At 41.8% G+C, this 8,542-nt stretch overlaps 1 protein-coding gene across 10 annotated transcripts in view; it reads left to right on the forward strand.

The window, feature by feature from the left end:
- Positions 1-6,624: 6,624 nt before the first annotated feature.
- Positions 6,625-8,542, forward strand: part of KIAA0319 (KIAA0319 ortholog) — a 102,739-nt gene continuing 100,821 nt past the window's right edge. For 4 of the 10 annotated variants that reach the window (XM_017878543.1, XM_017878545.1, XM_017878546.1 and 1 more), the window contains exon 1: positions 6,625-6,791. The gene's annotated coding sequence lies outside the window, so the exon portion shown is untranslated. Of the gene's footprint in view, positions 7,163-7,857; positions 7,930-8,542 lie in introns of all 10 variants that reach the window. The other 6 variants (XM_017878539.1, XM_017878544.1, XM_017878542.1 and 3 more) reach the window with 3 other exon arrangements.

Here is an 8,542-nt window from a genome sequence, read left to right on the forward strand (position 1 = left end):
AGGGGAGAGGAGGGGAGAGGAGGCAAGGGGAGGGGAGGGGAGGTAAGGCGAGGGGAGGGGAGGGGAGGAAGGAGAAAGAGGAAGAAAGAAAGAAAAGAGAGAGAAAGAGAGAAAGAAAAGAAAGAAAGAAAGAAAGAAAGAAAGAAAGAAAGAAAGAAAGAAAGAAAGAAAGAAAGAAAGAAAGAAAGAAAGAAAGAAAGAAAGAAAGAAAGAAAAGAAAAGAGAAAGAAAGAAGGAGAGAAAGAAAGGAAAAGAAAAGGAAAAAAGAGAAAGGGAAGGAAGGAAGGAGAGAGAGAGAAAAAAAGAAAAGAAAAAGACAGTTTAAAGGGTTATTTTGAAAAAATTTTGAAGGTAACTCTGTTACATTGATTACCAGTGTACATTACACATCATGTACTTCACTTTAATGATGAAAACAAAAGATGGTAAGGTATGCTGATATAATCACAATCCTAGAATAACAAGACTGTTATCCTGGGAAGGGACAGCCCATACTTCCCTACCATCATATGAATAAACATCCTATCAACTGTAAAGCTTAAAATGTATGGGTGTTATGGGTGGCAACGCTGGAGTTAATTTACCCTCCATGCTTATATTCTGATGCTTAATAGCATGGAATGACTCCAACTTTGAAAATTCATTTTTAGGCCTGAATTATCGTCTTATTCAAGCTACATTGCTTAAATTAAAAAGATGTTACTATAATCCTTTGCTTTTTTTTTTTTTTGAAACAGAGTCTCGCTCTGTGGCCCTGGCTGGAGTGCAGTGGGGCAATCTGGGCTCACCACAACCTCTGCCTCCCGGAGTTCAAGCAATTCTCCTGTCTCAGCTGGGATTACAGGCACCCGCCACCATGCCTGGCTAATTTTTGTATTTTTAGTAGAGATGGGGTTTCACTACGTTGGCCAGGCTGGTCTCTAACTCCTGACCTCAGGTGATCCGCCCATCTCGGTCTCCCAGAGTGCTGGGATTGTAGGCGTGAGTCACCGTGCACCCATCTTCCTTCGCTTTTTTGAACTTAAGGAAAAGAATGATCAGCAAGTTGATGGGCAGTGTAATTCTACACTATTATTTAGAAGGAAAAATAACTAAAACTTGAACACCATTGTCTTTACCTACTTGTGTCATTTAAGAAGCTCTACTTTAAAACTTAAACACCCACTGTTAAAAGACTGCAAAATGATGATGCCAGATGTTATTCTGGCTCAATCATTTTTATTGGTTAATACAAATAAATGAGAAAATATTTTCTCATTATTGAAATTCACATGAATAGTGTCTAAAAGTACAGATTTTTAAAGACAAATAGAAAAATAACCTATACTATTCGGGTAATGGTAACTAAAAGCCCAGCCTTTGACACTACACAATATATCCACATAACAAAACTGCACTTGTACCCTCTAAATATATAAACAATTTAAAAAACAAATAGAAAAATAACCTACCAATTATTCTAGGCCTACTAAAGCAAAGAGCCTTCCTTGTGGGTATTAAATTACCAGAATATTAAATTGACATGATTTTATGATTTTCATTATGATATGCATTATTGTTGCTGTTATAAAGGTGCTGCAAGGAAAAATTTATGCATTTTATAATGATTTGATATCATAAATCAGAACAAGCTTTGGACATGTTAAAATAAATCTATTTTAGTACCAAATCATTTTGAAGGTATGAAAATATTTCCTGAAAAGAACACATTTCAAAATAACAACTTTTATTGAAGCGTTACTATTAAAACATGCCAGGCAATGAGCAAAGATCTCTCAAATATATTATTGTATTTAATTCTTACAGGAATTTCATTAAGTAGGTCCCGTTATTATCTTTGTTTTACAGGTGAGGAAACAGGTTTAGAGGGTTTAGAGAATTTGCCAAATGTGACACAGACACTAAGTGGCAGAGCCACGCCCAAACCCACACTCTCTGACCTGGCAATCTGCAGCACTCTGCTCCAGAAACAGGCATCCCTGGCTCTACACATAGCAGTGCCTCAATAACATAGTTTTATTCAACGTTGGTGACAAAACAAATTCCTGGCCAGGGCCACTGTCTATGTGGAGTCTGCTCATTCTCCCCACGTCTGCGTGGGTTTTCTCTGGGTTTCACTTGCCTCCACATCCCAAAGCTGTGCACATGTCTACAGGGTTCCCGTCTCAGTGAATGGGTGTGTCTGTGAAAGTGCACCCTGTGATGGGATAGCTTCCTGGACAGGGGAGAGGGGTTCCCACTCTGAACTGCACAGAGAAACTCCAGCTACCTGTGACCTTGAACTGCAATAATTGGGTAAATAATTATCTTGTTTTTACTAATCCTTCTTTTTTTTTTTTTTTTTTTTTTTTTTAGGAGGGGATTTCGGTTTGCCGCCCAGGCGGGGGGGCCGGTACCAGATCTTCGCTCACTGCAAGCTCTGCCTCCCGGGTTTATGCCATTCTCTCGCCTCAGCCTCCCGAGTAGCTGGGACTACAGGCGCCTGCCACCACGCCCGGCTAGTTTTTTGTATTTTTTTAGTAGAGACGGGGTTTCACCATGTTCGCCAGGATGGTCTCGATCTCCTGACCTCGTGATCCGCCCGTCTCGGCCTCCCAAAGTGCTGGGATTACAGGCTTGAGCCACCGCGCCCGGCCTTTACTAATCCTTCTTAACTGTATGTATAGCTTCCGTTTATTTCTATGTTTAATATTAGAAGTGCTGTGGTCCTTATTTAGAAGTTTGGTGATTTTTTTATGACCAGAAATATGCTGTAGGAACTTAACTCTTGTTTGTATCAATTAGCCCATGGTAAAACTGGTTTCCTTATACTTCGTTGTGTTTAAAGGTTCAGTTTCCAAGAACTTATCAAGAATGTTAAGTGAGGACTTACTGTATTTATTTAAAGAGAATGCTTCCTATCTGTTGGCTGGGGGGAAAAAAAAGTCAAGAAAATTTAACAGCAAATCTATTCTTTTATATTAATACATTACCAAAGCTCTCTTTTGGCTATTTTTAATTCATAAAGATTTTGACTGAATTATTTTCATTATTTTGAAACTAAATTCTTGCCTCGGCATTTTGCATTACAGATGCAAATGCAAAGGCATTACAAATAGTTAANTATATATTATATATAATATTCCCTTTGTAGTGACAATGAAAGAGTTTAAATGTTAATCATAATTTTAATCATTAAAAATAAAAAATGAGAATAGATGTTAATAGTTGAGTAGCATACATCATAGAGGTAAGGCAATAGTACATTTCTGTGGGAAAAGGGTTATTCTGGCAATTGCTTTTATTTAGAAGAGCTAAGTTAGAACTTCAGATCGCGTTGCAAAACATAGATGGGTGAAAGTCTACATTCTTAAAACAGATAGTGTAATATATTAGATTAAATAAAGGATTATCGTCTGGGTGCAGTGGCTCATGCCTGTAATCCCAGCACTTTGGGAGGCTGAGGCAGGTGGATCACCTGAGGTCAGGAGTTCAAGACTAGTCCAACCAACATGGTGAAACTCCGTCTCTACTAAAAATACAAAAATTAGCCTGGCGTGGTGGCAGGCGCCTATAATCCCAGCTACTCAGGAGGCTGAAGCAGGAGAATCGCTTGAACCTGGGAGGCGGATGTTGCAGTGAGCCGTGATTGTGCCATTACACTCCAGCCTGGGCGAGAAGAGTGAAACTCTGTCTTAAAAATAAATAAATAAATAATTGTCAAATTGTTTTAAAACCATGGACGTATCATTTCCTTTATATAACTCACAGCATCTACATGAAATACCTTCTTGTATACTGCTTATGACAAAATCTAAAAAACTATAAATGAAATGTATAGAAACAAACCACTTTTAGGCCCAGTGCGGTGGCTCACACCTGTAATCCTAGCACTTTGGGAGGCTGAGGCAGGCAGATCACGAGGTCAGGAGTTCAAGACCAGCCTGACCAACATGGTGAAACCCTGTCTACTAAAAATACAAAAAAATTAGCCGGGCGTGGTGGCACGCGCCTGTAATCCAAGCTACTCACGAGGCTGAGGCAGGAGACTCGCTTGACCCCGGGAGGCAGAAGTTGCAGTGAGCCGAGATCGTGCCACCGCACTCCAGCCTGGGCGACAGAGCAAGACTGTCTCAAAAAACAAACAAACAAAAAACCCACTTTTAGTCTGCTTTCATGAGCAATAGTTTTCAAAGTTTTTCCAGTGTAGTAGCTTTGCTTACCTTACCTTCCTGCTTAGTGAAATTCCAATGTAGAATCTTCTGGGTGGTGGTGTTTTTTTTTTTTTTTCAGTCTCAACCTCCTGGGCACAAGTGATCCTCTTGCCTCAGACTCTTGGGTAGCTGGGATTACAAGTGTGCACCCACACCCAGCTACTTTTTATTTATTTTTGTTTTTTGTACAGAGAGGATCTTGCTATGTTGCCCAGGCTGGCCTTGAACTCCTGGGCTCACACAATCCTCCTGCCTTGGCCCACAAAGTGCTGGGATTATAGGCATGAGCCACTGTACCTGGCCTAAAATCTTGTATTTCAATGAGGCAACACTGTCATTACGTTAAGCACCATTTTTACCACTGATGTGGAATGTACTTTAACCTTCCTAAACCTCAGTTTTTCCCACCCTCAAAATAAGGTTCTTATCTTGTACGAATGTCCCAACCAAAAGCATAAGCAAGAGCAGACAAAGTAAATTATACTAAGGATACATCATTTTACCCTTACTACCTATTGCAGTATCTGGCATATAGTAGGAGCTCAGTGAATGTCCATTGAATGCTGAAAAGAAGTGAAAGGTAGTGGCCTCACATCTGTGTCCTAGAGAAGGAGACTAACATTTTCATACAATAGCAAAATAGATACATTCATTAAAAATGGAAATAGATATTCATTATAGTGTCTCTGAGTTAAAAAGATGGTATAGTTAACCATTCTAGGCTAAGCCTGTGTGTGTGTGTGTGTGTATGTGCTAAAAATGTTTCTTTAAAGGCTAATCAGCCAAGGATCATTGGGAACAAAATCAAATTCATTGACTTGATGCACTGAAAGAGTGCCTGTGGAATGCCATGTGAGCAGAAAAAGGAGGAAGTGTCTTTTTTAAGGTTTGGGTAACTATTAAAGGATTCCAGGGAGTCTTGGAATCAGGGCTGGGATCCAGTTGGTTGCTGTTTCCCAGGCAGATTGAGAGAAAGGGGGATTAATGAGGGATTGGGTGCTGTCAGGAGGTGAAGGGAGTTTAGCAATTGGGTATCCCCAGTTATGGATGGGAATAGTAAAGCAAAGGCAGAAAGCAGTAGTCATTCAAATAGGGAGTTGTGTTGTTTTGTAGCTGCTGTGTGACCAGAAGAAACAATATTGCCTGTTAATTTTGCTTCTGACTTTGTCCTCTCAGCCTGATCATTGATCATTACTATTCCAAATCCAAGCTGATTTTCACTCTTTGAGTCCTGGACAGGTTTTTACTCTTTAGTTTTTATTTATTTATTTAGAGACAGAGTCTTGCTCTATCACCCAGGCTGGAGTGCAGTGGCACGATCTCGGCTCACTGCAACCCCCGCCTCCTGGGTTGAAGCGATTCTCCTGCTCAGCCTCCCAAGTAGCTGGAACTACAGGCGCGGGTCACCACACCCGGCTGATTTTTTGTATTTTTAGTAGAGACGGGGTTTCACCGTGTTAGCTAGGGTGGTCTCGATCTCCTGACCTCGTGATCCGCCTGCCTCGGCCTGCCAAAGTGCTAGGATTACAGGCGTAAGCCACCGCACCCAGCTGGTTTTTACTCTTTAAATGTGCATTATCTTATTTGATTCCCAGAATCATCCTATATGAATGCTATTATTTTATAATTGAGGAAACAGGTTTATCAAGATTATATAACTTGTCTAAGGCTCTTCGGTAAATACCGAGTAACCAAGAAGCTTATCCATCAAGTGTGTGCGACTCAGCTCTAAGCACTGCACTATATGTCCTAGTAATGAGATGTGCAAGGAATGCCCTGCCTTTTCTGCTCGTGTCATTATCCCTAGATGCTTTTGCATCTTTATTAAAACAGTAAAAATGCAAGAGTCTTCCACACGAGTTTTCTGTTTTTTGGATTATCACGTTCCTCAAGATGTAAATGTCAAACTATACTGGGCACCCAGTTAACTTGCAAGGCCTGGAGGTGATGTGAGCCCCTCCCAGCACAGGTTTCCAGTCTCAATCAGAAAGCACCTGCTCAAAATAGAAAGATAATTACAGAGTAGGGGCCAAAGAGACTCCCACTGGAAGAGTCGAACTTGTGTAGCTGGGGTGACACAAGCTGGGGACAAGCTGGGGGACACATTCGCGAAGGGTCTTTGACCCAGGCAGTGCGCCCACGATTCCCTTGAGCCACCCTGGCCCGGGTGTTTATTTGGAAGTAGTGTTCATCCCCCAGACTGTCTAGGGCCACAGTGACAGGGAAGGGCTTGGTGAAGGAAAGGAGGTAGGGTATGAAGGCCGCTCAGGTTCCCGAAAGCCTTTGGCTTGGTCCATGCGTGGGAGTGTCTCGCCCCGGTGCAGGTCCTTAGAGAGCAACCGGGAAGCTGGGCAGGGGCGGCTGCCGCGCCCCACATCCCTGAGGGCGTGTGCGCGCGTGCGCGCGCGTCGCCGTGGTAACCGCGGCGGCGGAAAGGCGCTGAATCACTGGCGCTCGCTTTCCCCGAGCCTGCAGAAGCAGCCGCGGGCGGTGGGCGGGGATCCCCTGGGGGTGCAACGTTGCTCCACCTGTGCTGCCCCCGGCGGGCCTGACTGGCCTCGCGCAGAGTCGCGGCCCCGATCGCTTTCACTGTCGGAGGTGAGAGCGCAGCAGTAGCTTCAGCCTGTCTTGGGCTTGGTCCAGATTCGCTCCTCTGGGGCTACGTCCCGGGGAAGAGGAAGCGAGGATTTTGCTGGGGTGGGGCTGTACCTCTAACAGCAGATGCGCGCGCGAGGGTGTGAACGTGTGGGTGTGTGTGTACGACCTGTGATAACGACGAGGTGGAACAAGTGGGACGGCGAGTGATGCTCAGGGCCAGCAGCACCGAATGGGGCGAGCCTCAGTGTCGCCAGCAGTGACCCCAGGTACAGTATCTACTTCCCAGCCCGCCTGGCCGGGAAATAGGAAAGAGGACAGCCAGTAGGCAGGCCAATAATAAAAGTAGAATCGAGACGCCCTGAGTTCAGAAGGTGAGTTTCTTAAGATTCTTCTGGGCATTCAGGAAAGGGCATTTTTTTATTGCTGCGCTGATTGTTTACTAGTAGGGTGGAGTCGGGGAAATTTGAGCGTCTTTTCCCAACCTCAGGAATTGCATTTTTCTAGAAGTAAGGAATCGTTTTCTTTAAACTTCGTTCAGAACTATTTATGTGATCTTTCCTATTATTTGCTAAATGCATTTCGTCTCTGTTCCTTACCATAACCTGAAGCTTAAAACCTTTCTCTTCTTCCCTTTGATTTCCCTCCAAGGAATGTCACAAATTAATGAGGAGGATAAACCTGAAATTTTGAGAGTTATCATCTTAAGGTCATTTGTTAATTAAATACAAGGAGGAAAAATATGATATACGTACTCATGTACACTTTTATTGCTGGTTTGTTCACCAGAACATTTTTGTTTGTCTGTTAAATGTTAGTATTTTTTCCAGTGCTTGAATTGAAAAGTTGAATGATGTTTTTGATAGTAACAGAAAAAATAAATTGTAGACAATGTCCCCCCCCCCAACACACAGTAATTTTGGAAGTAAATGTTGGTATTTATTTCTTTATTCCTGAAATACATGCTCACTTTCCAAATGCTTCAATTTGTTTATTATAAGAAGACCACAATCGTGGAGACTACTAAAGTTATGCCAAATGTAAACTTTTATTTTGTGCTTTTTTTTAGTATTATTTTTAATTCAGATGAGGAAAACTGGAGATATCAGTTCAGATATAGACGTAGGAGTCACAGAGAAAGGTAAATTCCTCTAATTTGAAAAAGGGAAATGTAAACATATTACCTAAGGACTCTCATTTATTTGTATTAACTATTTGTAATGCCTTTGCATTTGCATCTGTAATGCAAAATGCCGAGGCAAGAATTTAGTTTCAAAATAATGAAAATAATTCAGTCAAAATCTTTATGAATTAAAATAGCCAAAAGAGAGCTTTGGTAATGTATTAATATAAAAGAATAGATTTGCTGTTAAATTTTCTTGACTTTTTTTTCCCCCCAGCCAACAGATAGGAAGCATTCTCTTTAAATAAATACAGTAAGTCCTCACTTAACATTCTTGATAAGTTCTTGGAAACTGAACCTTTAAACACAACGAAGTATAAGGAAACCAGTTTTACCATGGGCTAATTGATACAAACAAGAGTTAAGTTCCTACAGCATATTTCTGGTCATAAAAAAATCACCAAACTTCTAAATAAGGACCACAGCACTTCTAATATTAAACATAGAAATAAACGGAAGCTATACATACAGTTAAGAAGGATTAGTAAAGGCCGGGCGCGGTGGCTCAAGCCTGTAATCCCAGCACTTTGGGAGGCCGAGACGGGCGGATCACGAGGTCAGGAGATCGAGA

Source organism: Rhinopithecus bieti, unplaced genomic scaffold, assembly GCF_001698545.2.
Source record: "Rhinopithecus bieti isolate Rb0 unplaced genomic scaffold, ASM169854v2 scaffold_11110, whole genome shotgun sequence".
Classification (NCBI taxonomy): Eukaryota; Metazoa; Chordata; class Mammalia; order Primates; family Cercopithecidae; genus Rhinopithecus; species Rhinopithecus bieti.